Source organism: Anas platyrhynchos, chromosome 11, assembly GCF_047663525.1.
Source record: "Anas platyrhynchos isolate ZD024472 breed Pekin duck chromosome 11, IASCAAS_PekinDuck_T2T, whole genome shotgun sequence".
In the NCBI taxonomy this organism is placed as follows: Eukaryota; Metazoa; Chordata; class Aves; order Anseriformes; family Anatidae; genus Anas; species Anas platyrhynchos.
Window position 1 is genome coordinate 18,543,650 of NC_092597.1, and position 14,942 is coordinate 18,558,591.

Here is a 14,942-nt window from a genome sequence, read left to right on the forward strand (position 1 = left end):
TCATCACTACAATACACTTTCAGCAAGCCCAGAGTCTCTAAGAGGCCAAAAACAGAGTACAAGAGAGCAGCTGGGTTATACCAAAAGGTGGTCTTGCTTAGAAAGCCCTTGTCACAGCTTGGATCCCTCAGCCCTATGGAGGGAGGATGTCAGCCTAAATACAGACCTGACACTGATGGGACTGTCAGTGCTGATGAATTCATTTTGGAGCTGTCTCACCCACACAGCTCCTTAGAGGGTACCTTTGCTTCCCTGCCCTGAGGTGGTCCTTACATCTGCATCGTGATTACATGCATCACTGTGACACCCGAACCCCTCACTTCTTTAAGGCTTATAACCAGCAGATCCCAGTGAGTTTTGCCTGATGCCAGACTGGATTCATGTCCTTTAGCTGGGCTGCTGACCCTCAGGGTAGGATCCCTGTACTCAGTTTCCCCAGTATATGAAATGACATTAATATTTCCAGCTTGAGATGCAGCACATCTTCATTTTTGCTTCGAAGGTGCTCTGGAATCTTTAGATGAAATTCACTGTTCAGATACAATATCCTTGAGTTCTGTCATTCTATTTTTGTTACATTTGTTTTTGTACAGTAAGATGTTTGGGCTCTGAAGAAGAGGTGCTTCTGTGATAAAAACTTCCAGTGGTTATTTAAATGACCCTCTGAATTTTCATGCTTTGTGTATAGGTGGAGATTACTTCTACCTTTTGCTTTGTGTTTCAAGAATGAGAACTACTTTTCAGGGTTTTCCTGAGAATTAATCTCAAGTCTGGCTTCAGTCCTGGAGGCAGAACATAAGAGGTTAATGCATTATGGAAGATGTCATGAAGAGTTTATGAGAAGACGCTATAGATTTGCTACAACAAACTTTCTCTAAGAAGTCTAAGCAAGTCTAAAAATGACATTGTTTGCAAGACTGAAAGGGATTTTCCCAGTCATTGTCAGTGTGTCACTTTATAAGCCCAGTCATTCATCTACTAAATTTTATTAATACATATACAAAGCTTCTCATACTTCAGTGGGGTTTTGAGGTACACATTTCTGAACCCTTTTCAGTACCTGTACTTCATTTGGGAAGCCCAGTTTGAGGGAGAGTCGTGTCCAGGAGCAGACTTGCTGCTAGTTGTGCAGCCAGCACTGCTCCGGTTCTTGATCAGGCAGCTGCTTGATGGGGTAGAGGAGTGTGAAATGGGAGAGGAGCCTTCGGATCCTTCCCTTCCTGGATTTCTTTAGAAAAGCAGCACAAATTTATACTAATAATGGTGATGTTTTAAATCCTGTGCAATTTGTAAATGTACATTTCCATGGTAACACGAAGGTAGTGAAGTAATCCTCAATTCATCATCTTCCATGAAATTCCAACAACTATTCCTAAACATTCATCCTCTTCTAATCCCAGAGCTGTTGCCATGGAAATGATCAGATAAGATACAGGCCTTTAGGCAGATGGGTCTGTAAAGAATGCTGAATGTTGGCCCATTGAAATCTACAGAACTATTTATTTCTTCTTTAAAAGCAACATCGCTGGCAGTGATTTTGATTGTTTCAGGATGAATTAAATTGACTCCACAAAATACTTTTGTGCATGACCCCCAGGAACTGAAAGCACCCCTGGTCACAGACATACAGATGTTGCTCAGGTCTCTCCTCCATGTGAGCTCCAATGCAGTGGTGGGGACTTGTGCAGCCCATCTGCTTGCTGCTCCGCTGTCCCTGTTCTTTCCACACAAACTCTCATGGTTGTTGCTTGCAGTCAGGGTTTTAGGCCTGCTTTTCAGATATTCAGTCCTGCAAAGAAGCTTTTTTTTTTTTTTTTTTTTTTTTTTTTTTACTATTTATCAGAGCAAAGGGCAGCATCCAGATTACATCCAACACCCCAGGGATCACTGCTTTCCAGTGCATTAAATTTTCAATTCCAACAGCCATGCAGGATGGCAGATTTACATGTGCAGAGGCACCTCCTGAGCATTCTTCCAAGCTGGACTTGTAGGTGTGTAACTGAGTGTTAAAATGGGATTTGGTTTTTAAGTCCCTAAATCAAATATTCCTGAGTCACAAAGGTGAATGGCTTCACTGAGGAATTTCTGTGCAGGAGGAGCCATTCACTTCTGCTCCTGAAATCAAATGGAGAGCTTTTCAAAGACAAACCACTCTTAGGCACAGATTTTTCTGACTTTTAATAAGGGCTGGGGATCCAATTCCCATATATACCTTAGGCGTTTTTCTGAAATGTTTCCTTATCTCTCTGCACACAAAAATATTTGTAAATTATTCTGAGCAGAGAACATCTGAATTCAGAGTCTTTTTTGTATTAGTCTTTACAGACCTCTCTGATGGTAAGAGGCACCCTGCTTAGACAACTGCTATGGGAATCACAGGGGTGATTAAAGAGCCCCCTTCTCTACCAGCCTGGAAGTTATCACCTTGTGAAAGGTTGTGAGGTTAAATAGTGAAAGGCTTCCCCTTATGAAGCATGAACTAGTAAAGAGCTGTGCTGCTCCTTGTCTGCTCCAGCATGAAATCCACTGATGTAGCTGTGTTGGTTAAGGAAGGTCAAGTGGATGCTTTGTCCTGAAGCGCTACTGAGAAGAAGAGGTAAGACAAACAGTGAGAAAGTGGATGGCTGTAAGCATCATGCCAATGGAGATGGCTTAACTTGAGGGCAGGAGGACAGTGAGAAGGCAGGGAAGAGGAGAAATAGTCACGGAGGCTGGTCATGCTGGGTCTGGAACATGGGCAGGAGAGGAGGAAGGGCTCTACCTCAGCACAAGATGCTCCAGGGAAAAGGCCACTAAATATTACTGATATCTATTGGTGTCCGCACAGCCTGTTCCTGCAGCCCCTCTGCTTTTCCCAGTATGGCAGCAGTTTTGTTCTCATAGGGTTGAAATTACAGAAATCATCCCCTGGAGCCAGTGCCTTGTGCTTACCACTGCTGCTGGCAGCAGCAGCCCAGGGCACAGGTCCCTGGAAGACTTTCTGCAAATCAAAAGCTTCTCTATTTGCATTCTTGCAGAGTGGTATTTTGAAGACTCCCTATGGATGACCTGACTTATCCTCGTAATGCCCATTAAAAAACTCTGTGCATCTCTGTAACGGGTTTAAAAAAAAAAAAATCAATACCAGCAGCTCTGTCTGGGTTTTAATCATTCACTGGCACTGCTTATTCCCTAATAGTACTGTATGGTTTGCAGCTCTGGTGCCAAGCACACTACAGACTGGGAGGGGGGAAAAAAATCTCTGGAATGGCAAATGTGACAGCCAAGAAGGACAGGCACCGGCCTTCACCAGAAAATCTGGCCAGTCCAACTCCTCCTTCCAGAAGAGGTTAATGGTGATCACATCCTGCATTTATATGGTGCCAAATTAAAGATAGAGACAGTACCATTTTTTTTTTTTTTCAGCTTCTGCTTGTAGATTGGGGAAGGAGAAACAGGGAGAGGTTAAGTTGTGAAAGCTCATAAATGCTGGCAGGATTTGGCCCCTGGAGTCATGTCCTCCGGTCTGCAGCTGTTACTGAGGGTATGACATTCATCTGGGGACAGCCAGGAGGCTGGGAGGGGAGGGATAAGGAGAAGGGCAGGAAGCTGGAGAAGCCAGAGGACGATGAGAACACTGGGTTGGGAAAAGAGGAAGTGGAGGAGTACACAAAATGGGAAGAAAAACTTCTGGTGGCTTTAAGGAAGAAAGGATCCTGGTCTAACAGGGAGGACAGATGGACTAGAGGACAAATATTGAGATGATGATCAACGATGACAGTAAAGATTTCTTGCTGGGATGGCCAACAGAAATGCAGTCCCTATATCCCCACGTCTGCTTGTGGAGCTCACTAAGAAGTGAGCTGGGCTCCATCAGAGCCTCCCACGCTCCTGCAGGAACATCGCATCTCCTGCAGCACGAGGGAGACAGGCATCTCCAGGGAGACAGCTTGGCTAAAGCCTCAGACAACATCTTAGTCTCTGCCATCACACGCTAAGTAGCAAACCACTCTGATTTCTGCAAGACTTAATAAGTTCCCTAAAATATCCCCTTGACTAGGCCTGGCCATAATTGCCTTGATTTGCAGATGTGCAAAAAATAGTTGGAAAATGCAAGTGTGAAACAGGTGCTCTCATGCAAATGGGAAAAAAATGGAAAGCAGTGAAAATTGTCTGCTTTCTCCCTCCTTTTCCTTTAAAGATGCTTATCTGTTTGTAGCAGTTCTGCTCCAGCACTGCCTGGTGATCTGCTGGGACTCTGAAAGCAGCTGGAACTGCAGAGCTGCAGATTGAAATCTGCTCTTGTCCATGTGGTGCCTGGCTTTTTTTATTTATTTTTACCAGGGCTTGGAGGAAAAGCCAACATTTCTGATTCTTACCTTTCTCAAAGCTGCAGGCACTGAAGTTTATCAGCAGCTTTCAGGAAGTTTTGTAGTTCTGTCTCTGTTAATAGTGCGCATCACTTTTCTCCCTCCAAGTGTCTCAGGGCCCATCCGGAAGAGCTGGTGCTCCCTTAAAGCCCCTGGCACAAAAGGTGTCACATCATGTTGAGTTAGGGGTGAGAGAAGCAATGCTGTCCCCCAAGAGAAGAAAAGCGCTGACCCACGAGTGCTGCTGCTGCCCCTGGGCTGGTACTTGTCTCCCACCTGCCACCACGATCTTCTCTTCCACCACTCACTTGATGTCAAACTTACTTCAGAAATAAGGGTTTTCAGCCAGATGAGGGTTAACCAGGGCACATCAGTTCCCAGGAACCTCGAGGAGTCCCTGAAGGATTCAGATTTCCCCTGCATCCTACATGAAGGAGGAAATGTGGAAAAAGCAGTGCTTCCTATGGAAAACAGGGGCTCATTGCTATGGACAGACTCTCTCCTGGTGGGATTATGGTGACACTAGGCTGGTTGGGAGCACAGCAGTGAGCAGCAGCCAGGTCTGGTCCCACAGCCTTTGGCACTCTCTCTCCTGCTGGAGCTGAGGGAACAGCACCTCAGCTGCTGGAAACTTATTTTGTGCATGTGAAAACTCACAAAGCCCCTCTCTCTATAAGCAAAACACTTTGAGAGCTTGGCAACAGGCTCACTGTGTTGGCTGTGTTTCAGAGCAGACACCTCTGAGTGCTGGCAGTGAGGGATATGCCCAGCTGCCCTGAGCAGGTTACAGGCAAGGTCTGCAGGCTGCAAACCCTGGAACAAGTAGCTTATCATTTAAGCTGCTTCAAGGATTTAGGGTGGTTTAAATTACTTAAAGTGCTCCAAGGGACCCGATCCTGCACCCATTGAAACCCCTGGTGATTTCGATGGATACTTACAAGATACCAGGATTTGGCACTGGAGGCTTAGAGCTGAAGTGGATAAAACCTCCACAGACCTTTAGAGATGGTTAAACCATCCCAAAGCCTTAGACCCATTTACAGCCCACAGAGGTTGGCCAGTGATGGAAATGCCTTAGGAGTTCACTAAACATCTTGCTGCTGCGTACATTGTGTATTTCTTCCAGCCCCTGTAATTGCAGCAACTCATCTCTTTTTCATTTCCTATTGACAGCAGTGGTCCGATCCTGCTCACAGCAGAGCTGGGCTCCTGAAGTCAGTGACTCAAAGAGAGCTGGGATGCAAAGTATTTGCAGAATCAGTTCCTAGGAGTCTGGCTGTTGTTAACAAGGCAGGAGAAGACCTGGGCCCTGAGATAGCAATTCAAGTGTTTTTTCCTTCCTTCTGGTCTTTGCACAGAGATGCTTTTTCACTCATTTTGATACATTACATAAAAGCACTGTCATTTCCTACGTTCCTGTCTGCCTTCCATATACCTTCTTTATAATTTAAAACCATGTTTAATACTGATCTTTCCATTCTTGTCTAAGAAAGTACCAGCATGAATCTTGGCTGTTAAGTTATTAATTAAGGTACTAGACATTTACCCATGAGGTCCCCACATTCAAGAAAATCAAACACTTTATTCAGGAAAAAAAAAGTTGTTTTTTTTTTTTTTTTTACCCTATGAAAATGTGGGAGGGAATGCTGCTCCCTGGAGATCCTTCCTTCCTTTCGTGCACAAGCCTATCCCATTTTTCATGGAGGCCTTGAGTGTGATCCCAGCCACAGTGATAGGCAGCAGGGCACTGAGGAACCTCAGCTTTATGAAAGCTGCTCCAACAAAACATTCTCTGACATCTCCAGTGTGGGAGGGTGTGCATCCTCCCTTAGTGGCTTATTCCCCTGTTCCTGCTACAGATATCCCCTTAAGGCTTAGTTGCTCTTTTTCTTGTCTTTCTCATTCATTTTTATCTTTGTGGATTTTTTTCCCAAAGAAAAATGTACTGGGTTGGTTTTATTTAAGATTTGCGGGAACAGTGCATGGCTAACCATAGGGGCTGAGCCCAACCTACACCGAGCACATGGGGACCCTCAGCAATGCCCTAAAACCAGGGTATTAAATGAGGATTTTCTCTTTCTAGCTTTTTCCCATATCCTACCCTCATGGAAAATGGAATTAATATAAAAAATATTCTCAACAGAAATTCAGCAATCCATGATGTAAGATACTAAGGGATATGTTTCTTGTACAAGACCAAAGAGAATTTGGTGTTGTGGATAATAGCATGGTCATAAGGAAGCTTTAACAAATCTCCTTGCTCCTGTAGCAATTGCCTACTAAGCTATTCCTCCTCTTTTAGATGCCCTCGCCATCTCAGCAGTCCCTTGTGATTTTGCATTCTCATGTCAAAAAAGAGAGAAGAATTGCAGCAAAAGCTGAAGGAGAAGATTCATATCCCAGGGGCCTTCAACTATTTTTTTTCAGCAGTTGCCAGAGCATCTTGAAATCCTGTCAGTGGAATAAAAGTCAAAAGGGTTGGAAAGAAGCATCTGAGAACCCTCAGACCAATAGAAATGCTCATGTGACTTTAAAAAGAAAATTTAGTTTAAACATTTTTCTGCTCAGTAGAAGTCCCTTTGTAGAACACAATAATCTGGAGAGACTGACTAGAAATCTAAGTCAAAGAGACTCATCTATTTTCATACATATACCAACCTCGATGTTCATATTTTAGTTTTATAGTGGATAGCTCAACAGTGTCCCCTGAAGGATATACTGTAAATAAGAGGGGTTAAGAAAGAGGTAAAAGACGATGAAGGAAGAGAATAAAGAGGAGAAATGTGTGAAAATCTGGGGAAGAAATAGTTCCAGCTGCTTGTTTGTTAATGGTAACAGCAGCTTCTCAGGAGATCGGTTGGTTAGGGCAGCAATGTCCAGTTAGATGGATTTGACCTTGCTGTGCCCTTGAAAGAGCTTTGCATTTCCAGAGGGCATGAGTGTAGGGGACAGAGGAGTCAATGCAACTCCTCACCCGATGAGAAGCAGTGTTTTTGGTAGAGTGATCTCACAAAGCACTACCACCTCACTGCACAGGGGGTATACCCCATGGCTACATAAGGGATGCTGAATTGTCCCAACTTTTACCCAACTGAAGTCATCCAAGCAGAACAAAACAGGCCAGGCGCCTGGAGCCATACCCCCCCCTTCCCCAGCCATGTCCCTCGGTGCCACCAAGCAGAGCTGGGCTCATTTGGGAGCAGATGCCTCTGCAGAGCCCTCCCCTGAGCTTCCAGACTCTCTGCAAGTCAGAGCTGCTCTCGTGCAGCCACATTCGGCTCGAGGGTGTGATCCTGCTGCGAGTTCATTGTGGGAATGCTGCTATCAATAACAGCCCCAGCGGGGTTAGGAAGTTCCTTCTATTCATTTAGCATCTTGTGGCTTTTTAAACAACAGCCTCAATGAGCGTTTTTTGGATTTTGTTTTTAAAGGAGAAATGATTTGGCCACAACAAGTTCAATTCTGGTCAAGGTTTCTGCAGGGAATCCATTAGCTTAGCCACTAAGTCCATTGGCACTTTGCAGTAACGCCAGCTCTCAGTAAATATTGGCCAATGTGCCTCTAACTACTATTAATGAAGTTAATTAGCAACAAAAGTTTTCAAATGTGGAAAAGCTACAGGCATTGCCATGGTTCATTAAGCTTCTCAGAAGCTTCAAACAAATCTTAACTGCATTTCTCAGGAAAATATGTTTTTCTAACTAGTCGAAACATTTTAGCAGCTCTGCTCTATTTTGTGAAAACAGCATCTAAGAATATTGGCATCCTCTCTGCAGGCAAACTTCACGGGAGGAGGGGAGGCAGAAGGAGAACAAGAAAAGAAAAATGTGTTTGTCCAGCAGTGTGGATTGAACGTGAGGCTGGTTTCCTTCTCCTTCCAGATCTCTAATGGCAGAGATGCCAGAAACAGTTGTGGATAAGCCCTATGTTTCTGCAGCTTTTGATACCCTTCACTTCCCATCTTACAGTAGAAGGATTTGCTGCTAGAGAGCTACCAGCAAAACACAGAACAGAAGTCTCTGTTTAGGAGTGCTTAGCAAAGCATCCCTTACCCCTCATCCTCTCCAGCACAATCCAGCACTGTAGGTACCTGCTCCTCACCTTATAAAACAGGCACAACTTAAGAATATAAAGCATTGCTTGGTGGAAAGGGATTGCCTTTTGCTTTGCAATTCCCATAGAGAAGGTAGATTCTGCTGCCCTGGCATGGCCAGGAATAGAAGAAAGCCTGCAGGTTGTCCTGGGGGAATACTCACCTGCAGGTGACCTCAATGATGTCCCCTCTTTCCATTCAAATGGAGCTGATGGAGCATTTAGGAGGTATTTAGGAAGGGAAAGAAAAGAGCATAACCTTTTTAATAAGCAATTTGCCTATGACAGCACTGGTCAGTCCAGCATATCCTTCTCACATAATTAATCAAGACCAAGTGCTAGATTTGCGATCGTCCTATTTAATAGCATTAGGGCAATCCAAGATTTAAGCCAGTGCTTTAATGTCACTGCCTTGTTCAACACCGTTACTGCATTATAGATTTAAGGTAGCACTTGGGTGGTGAATTTTCAAAGCAACGTCTCAACAAAGTCCCAGCTACCGCCTCTCTCCTTCCCCACCAGGAGCTGCAGGTTTGCACACAGCTGGTGCTGTTGGTGCAGCTTCATGCCAATGTCCTAAGTCACCCTGATTCAGGTAGCGAGGTCGCACCCACAGCCATGGGACAATCAGTTTTCTCCTTGCTGCTTCCTAATTAAAACCAAAATTTCCTTTGCTGGTACCTCGTGAGTCAAATCTTCTCCATTTTCAAATCTAAGCTAGCTGGAGCAATTATTCCCTCAAATTCAGGGGTCGTTGTACCACTAGCAGCTGATGAAAATGTTACCTGTCCCCCTTATTCCCCCAGGTGATAAGCTGGTATCACAGTCTTGAACTAGGAGTGAGACTTGATTTTCTAGAGAATTTTCCCCCTTAAATAGAAACCTAATCAAACGCATTCAGCATCCTCATTGGTTGCCAGAGCCTATTTTCCAATAATCCATCTTTCTGAGCCTGAGTACTAAGTCCAGTAAACTGAAAAAGCAAAGTGTGGGGGAAATTAAAGTTAGTTCGTTGTGGCAGCCAATGCTTTTTGTTCAGCCAGCTGTCTCGCATCTTGTTGCTGTGAAAATCATTTTGCAAGCAAATTCTCCTGTTGCACCCTGATATTTTATCCCCAACTCTATGAAGTGCTTTAGACTGTGGAGCTGTGGCATGGACTGTGAGGCCAGTCTAAAGAGAGCTCAGGAGAAGTTAAAATGAGGAGAAGCTATGCCATTTCATGGTCTCTGCCCCAGGACCACTACATACATGTATAATCTCCCAGCAAGTGTATTTTAACATAGCTAGAAATACCTGTTCCTGAAAGTCAAAGTTTTTGGATTGTTCTCAACCAATCGGGGACAAACCCAGTATTATATTGTTTACATATTTTGTAGGATTTAACACCCTACTAATCTCTTTGCAGATGAAACACAAACAGTTTTCTCACATATAACGAGAACACGATTCGTTCACCAGATTTATTTACTAAATTGCCCTTCATGACCAGTCATCAGAGCAGAAAGCAAAGCAGTAATGAACTGAGAAAGAGGTGATAGGAAACTAACCAAATATTCACATGGTCTTATTCCTTTGGGCTGAGTCCTTATTCCACCAAAATCAATGAGAATAGAATAAGATGAGTTATGATTTATTGGTACAGTCAGCTTTCATTGTGGTGCATTAAAGAGGTCATGATGATTACAGGCTCTCCTTCAAAAATGCTACAAACACAGCAATGTATTTAGAAAGCATCAGATGTCAAACACCAAACTGTTTCCAAGGGAACTTACAAAACGTCACATCACAAAATGAATCCAAATAATGCCTTTCCCACTGTTTGCTTTGTTTCCTTTTGGCAGACACTAATTCCTCAGCACACACTAATCCAAATTCTTCCTTGATGTAGAGCCATTGTAGTCAGTGCTGAGGACAATGGAGTCGCGGTAGCCCGAATTTGGCAGAGTATATTGCATCGGGAGCATAAAACAGCTTGGCTTTGCTTGTTTCCTTCCTTGATCATGCACCAGATAATCAGGGATGACTTGGAATTACTCAAAGAGTAGCTATTGCTAGTTCACTGTGTTATCCTGAATGTTGTCTTGTCTGTGTGTACACTAATCATGCTCCAGGGTAGTGGGATTTAATGAGGGTGGCACCAGAAAGTAGTAGTGGGAATCTTTTTTTGAACTCTTTGTGACAATATAAGCCAGCTGATGCATTGTTCTTGATATTTTTCTGCTTAGCTCCTCAGTGTGGATGGCACAAAAATGAAGGCAACACTGTCAAGCCCTTTTGACTACAGTTAAAATTCCTATTTGCTATCAGAAGAGATTATGTTAAACTAGCCGTACTTGGGCTGGAGGTACCTTAAAGACATACTGCAATGACAAAAAGCATTACCAACGTGAGGATGCAATTGCCTTTCATGGGAGCTTAGCTTCCAGGTATGACTGATTGTTTTAGTGCAGCAGCACTGACAGGCTGGGCCAATTTTATCACTTGGAAATTTCCTTCTATTTTTATTTGATTTATTTTATTGGAAAACGTTCTCAAAATGCTGATGTAGGGGTTTTGTATATTATGCTTTTTTTTTTTTTTTTTTTTTTTTTGATACAAGGGAGGTGCCGGGCCATCAAAGTCCATCTGATGGTAAGAACTGGGCAGTGATTTTCGCAGGGAGAAGGAAGGCTGCAGCTCTGGGGACCCGAGCTCAGCTCTCATGGCTTTTTCCTTATCACCAGGAAGGGAGCAAGTCTGCGGGGTGCTCTTGGTGTGTGGTCACAGGGGACTTTCAGCTGAGCCTCCTTCAGGCTGCCATGCTGGGAAGCTCAAAGCCTCACCACTACAATCACCCTACAGCATCTGCTGGCCCCCAGAGCATCATCTCTGCAGCACCACAGAGGTAATGCTCTGGAGGAGAAATGGAAGGGGGTGAGGAGTTAGCGATCAGCAGAAATACTGGACATGGGTAGAGAGCACTAGGCGAGGTCATTTATAGTTTGTGAAGGCTTTGGTGCAGCTGGGAGGGGTTTTCATGCCCAGGTAGAAATGTGTCTCCTGTTAGATGAAAACTAATGGTGCTTGAAAAGATTCTGTGAGGCAAAATAAGTGCATAAGCTTGTATAACCACTCTAACCAAAATAAATTAATGGGTAACTTTTTTATTTTTCCTGTAAACTGTTCACAAGGTCATCTCAAGCAGCTTTGTTATCTGAAGTTCACCCAGTGATATTCAAGGAAGACCCCCGGTGCGTACCTGGGCGGTGGGAAGCATGATACAAGGATCTCATAGGGAAACACCTGCCTGTTAGGAAATGTCCACCAGTATTTTGAAGGACAGATCCCCCTTGTGATCTCTGGAAGAAGCAAAAGTTCACTTGGTCAACTTCATCCTTCCTAAGGGAAGAAAATAGCTAACTTGTTAACAGCACAGTGCAAGCAAAGTTCAGAGATCTGTGGTTGCGTGGGGAAAGAATAGAGGCTGTGAAGAGAATTTTAGTCATGCATTTAATTATTTCATTCAGCCAAAATATATTGGTCATCCTAGAAGACAGCTGGGATCCAGAATCACAACCATCTTCAGCGGTCCAACAGCAAACATTTGTCATCTCCCAGTTAGCTGTGCTCTGCTGGCGTGGAGTCTGAATCACAGCCTGAAAAAGGACCCTCCCTGGAGATCTGGTGAAATATCGAATAGAAGGTTACAGATGATAGAACAAGAATCATGCTTTGATACACTAATAACACTCTGTGTCTATGCAGTAATGATAGCTCGTATCTAATGCTTCACAAAGACACCACAGCATTTTATCTGGAGAACAATGATACTCTCATTACAGGCAGAATTAGAGGTGATATTTATAGTGAAGCTGCCGAATGATTTTCCTCATAAGACCCCCTTCAGATCAGAGCCCGTAGGGGGGAACAATGTGTGTTGTTTTTTTTCCTTATTCAAAATTCACATAGATATGAATTAAAATTGGGTAGAGAAACTGAATTCAGTGTGTATCTTACATGTTGAGCATTTGACTGTTGAATCTCAACATCCTGTTAATGCTGTTTTCTTGAGACAATTTCACTGATGAAGAACGAGTATTGTGAAGAGTTGTGTCCATGGAAGAACCAGGTAGAAAACAATGGAGAAATTTAAACTTTCTTAGGGAGAGAAGTCTCAAGTTAAAGCCTGGAGTGGCTCAGCTGCAAAGTAGATCTCCTACTATAATCTGTCAAGAGAGGATAAACTTTGATAAAAATGAGCTTTCTACTCTGTGTTTTACTTTGTCTATTAAACACAGTGCCCAGTTGAGGACGGGCTATGGAGAAATACGCTCTGCTCCTTAAACAAAAATCTTGCTTTTTAGAGGTAGAATAACTTTGAGAAGTAAAAGAAAGACACTAAAGCAACATTGTAGGGAAAGAGAAAGACGCTTACACTACATTTTAAGGAAAGTGGAGTTCGCTCTTCCTAAAGCAGTATCTTCCCAAGTCCTTCCTTTTTCCATTAGGAATAACAGTCAAGAAGGTTGGTGATTACTTGTGGTTTGTAGCTTTTAAACACCAGACAGCAAGGAAAGATTGACTTGCTGCAGGATGCAAGTTCCGAGACTTGGTTACATGTCAGTGGATTATAGATTTTATTCTAAATTAAATGAACCATTATATGTTCAATATTGTGCACTTAGAGAGCTGTAAAACTCTGAAATAAAATTAACAATAAAAAAGAGAAATTATCTAAAGATTACAGGAATGTAGTGGGGGTGCAGAACTCCCCTGATCCTTTGTGTTTTGTTTCATGAGTAACTACCTTTTTTTTTTTTTTGTGCTACTATGCTTAGTTATCCTAGGCTCTGATAAAAGCGTGATTTCCATGTTATGGGCTTCAGCAAACGCATGCAGGGTCCTGTATGAGAATTTAGATTACAAGAGCTAGCTGAATTTCCTGCTGCTGTCATTTATGATGCTGCTGATGTCTAAATCAACAAAACAGAAACTACTGGGGGGCGCTGGCCCATGCTGGGCTGTAACGTGGACATCCTTTCTGTACAACGTATCTTCATCTGGCAGAAAATACAGCATAAGATTGTTCTGTGCATTAGGGAGACTGATCCACAGCTGGATTATTTTGTCTCTCTGGACTGAGATGGAGTTTCCATTAGTAGATTCTCTCATTCATGAGAATAGATGCTGGTGAGATATTTTATGTCTACATGATATCAAAACACATCTTTGCAATGAGAGATCAAATACATCAGTTTAGCTCAAGATTAACACTGGCTCACCAGAGGCTTCTGGATGGAAACCAGCATTATGGCTTACTCCTATTAGCAGCAGACTAACCAAAAGGAAGGATTTGCCAGTGGTCAACAAGCTAATCCATGGCTTGGTGGTCAAAATGCTCTGTGGCTGTGTGTGTGTAACTAGGGGTGTATTGTTTCATTTCTCTGTAGCTTAGGTTTCCATCACTAGGGAATGGTTAATATTCCCTTTGTTACTCTGATAGAAATGGCATTCACTTTGAGGTTGGCATCTTAAGGGCACCCATGCCTTCACCTTAGAATTACATGTGTCTGAAGGCAGAATCAGATTACTACATCCTCTCTTCACTTGTTGCAGGCCCTTCAGCAGGGGAGAGTTCTTAGGGAAAGCAAAAGGAAAAAAAAAGTCACTCATCTCTTTTTTGCCTTTTTTTTTTTTTACAGACGTTTCCAAGAATGGAATTTTTCAAAAAGAGTACACACAAGAGAGCAAGAAGGAAGGAGAATGCTCTAAATATGTCTTTAGCCAGAAGAAAAAAGAGAGAGACAATAAAGTAAGTATATCTTAAAAAAAACTTGTATTACAAGTTTTCTTCTTGATCGCACTGTAAAAATTGTATTGATTTCAATGGAATTACCCAAGTGCAACTTCAAGGAGAATTTGGCTTATGTGGGATCAGAGCGGGAGGCTCAGGAGCAGAAGCTGGCAGGATGCCAGAGCTGTTTCATTCCCCACAGCTCCCTTCTCTGGGAAGGAGGCTGTGAGGAGGAAAACCCCACAGCACACGTACTCAAAGTATATCCGAGAACACTAGATCACTCACCCTAGCCACAGTCAAAAAGTTTATTCTCCAGCTCCCATGATAAAACATACAGAGCTCTGACCTAACAGGAGCTCTCTGTGTTGGAAATCTGGGGCATCACTTTGTGCAGTGTAAAATTAAGTTCGGTAGAAGGAGATGAGAAGTGACATTTTAGGGAGGGGGATTTCTGCTTGAACACTGGGGGGTCACCGTGCTGCTGATGGCATGTGAAGTAGCGAACTAGTGCCACTCAGCTCCCCGTGAAAACCACAACCAACGACCTCCTGATCTCTCTAATGCACATCAACCAGTGGATTAACTTCACCACCGGTACCTGATCTATAGCTGGGTGTGATCGTAGCTTGGTTACACTTCTGGCTGACTAAAGACCTCAGATGCTCTCAGCCAAAACTCCCACGCAGATACAGAGACGTGAATCTCCCTGAGGGTGAGATATCAA

At 43.3% G+C, this 14,942-nt stretch overlaps 1 long non-coding RNA gene across 1 annotated transcript in view; it reads left to right on the forward strand.

Moving 5' to 3' along the window:
• The window catches only part of LOC110353786 (uncharacterized), a 59,346-nt gene that overhangs the window by 21,059 nt on the left and 23,345 nt on the right, over positions 1 to 14,942 (forward strand). Inside the window, exon 2 of the long non-coding RNA XR_011811992.1 lies at positions 14,124 to 14,233. This is a non-coding gene — a long non-coding RNA (uncharacterized lncRNA). The remainder of the gene's footprint in view (positions 1 to 14,123; positions 14,234 to 14,942) is intronic.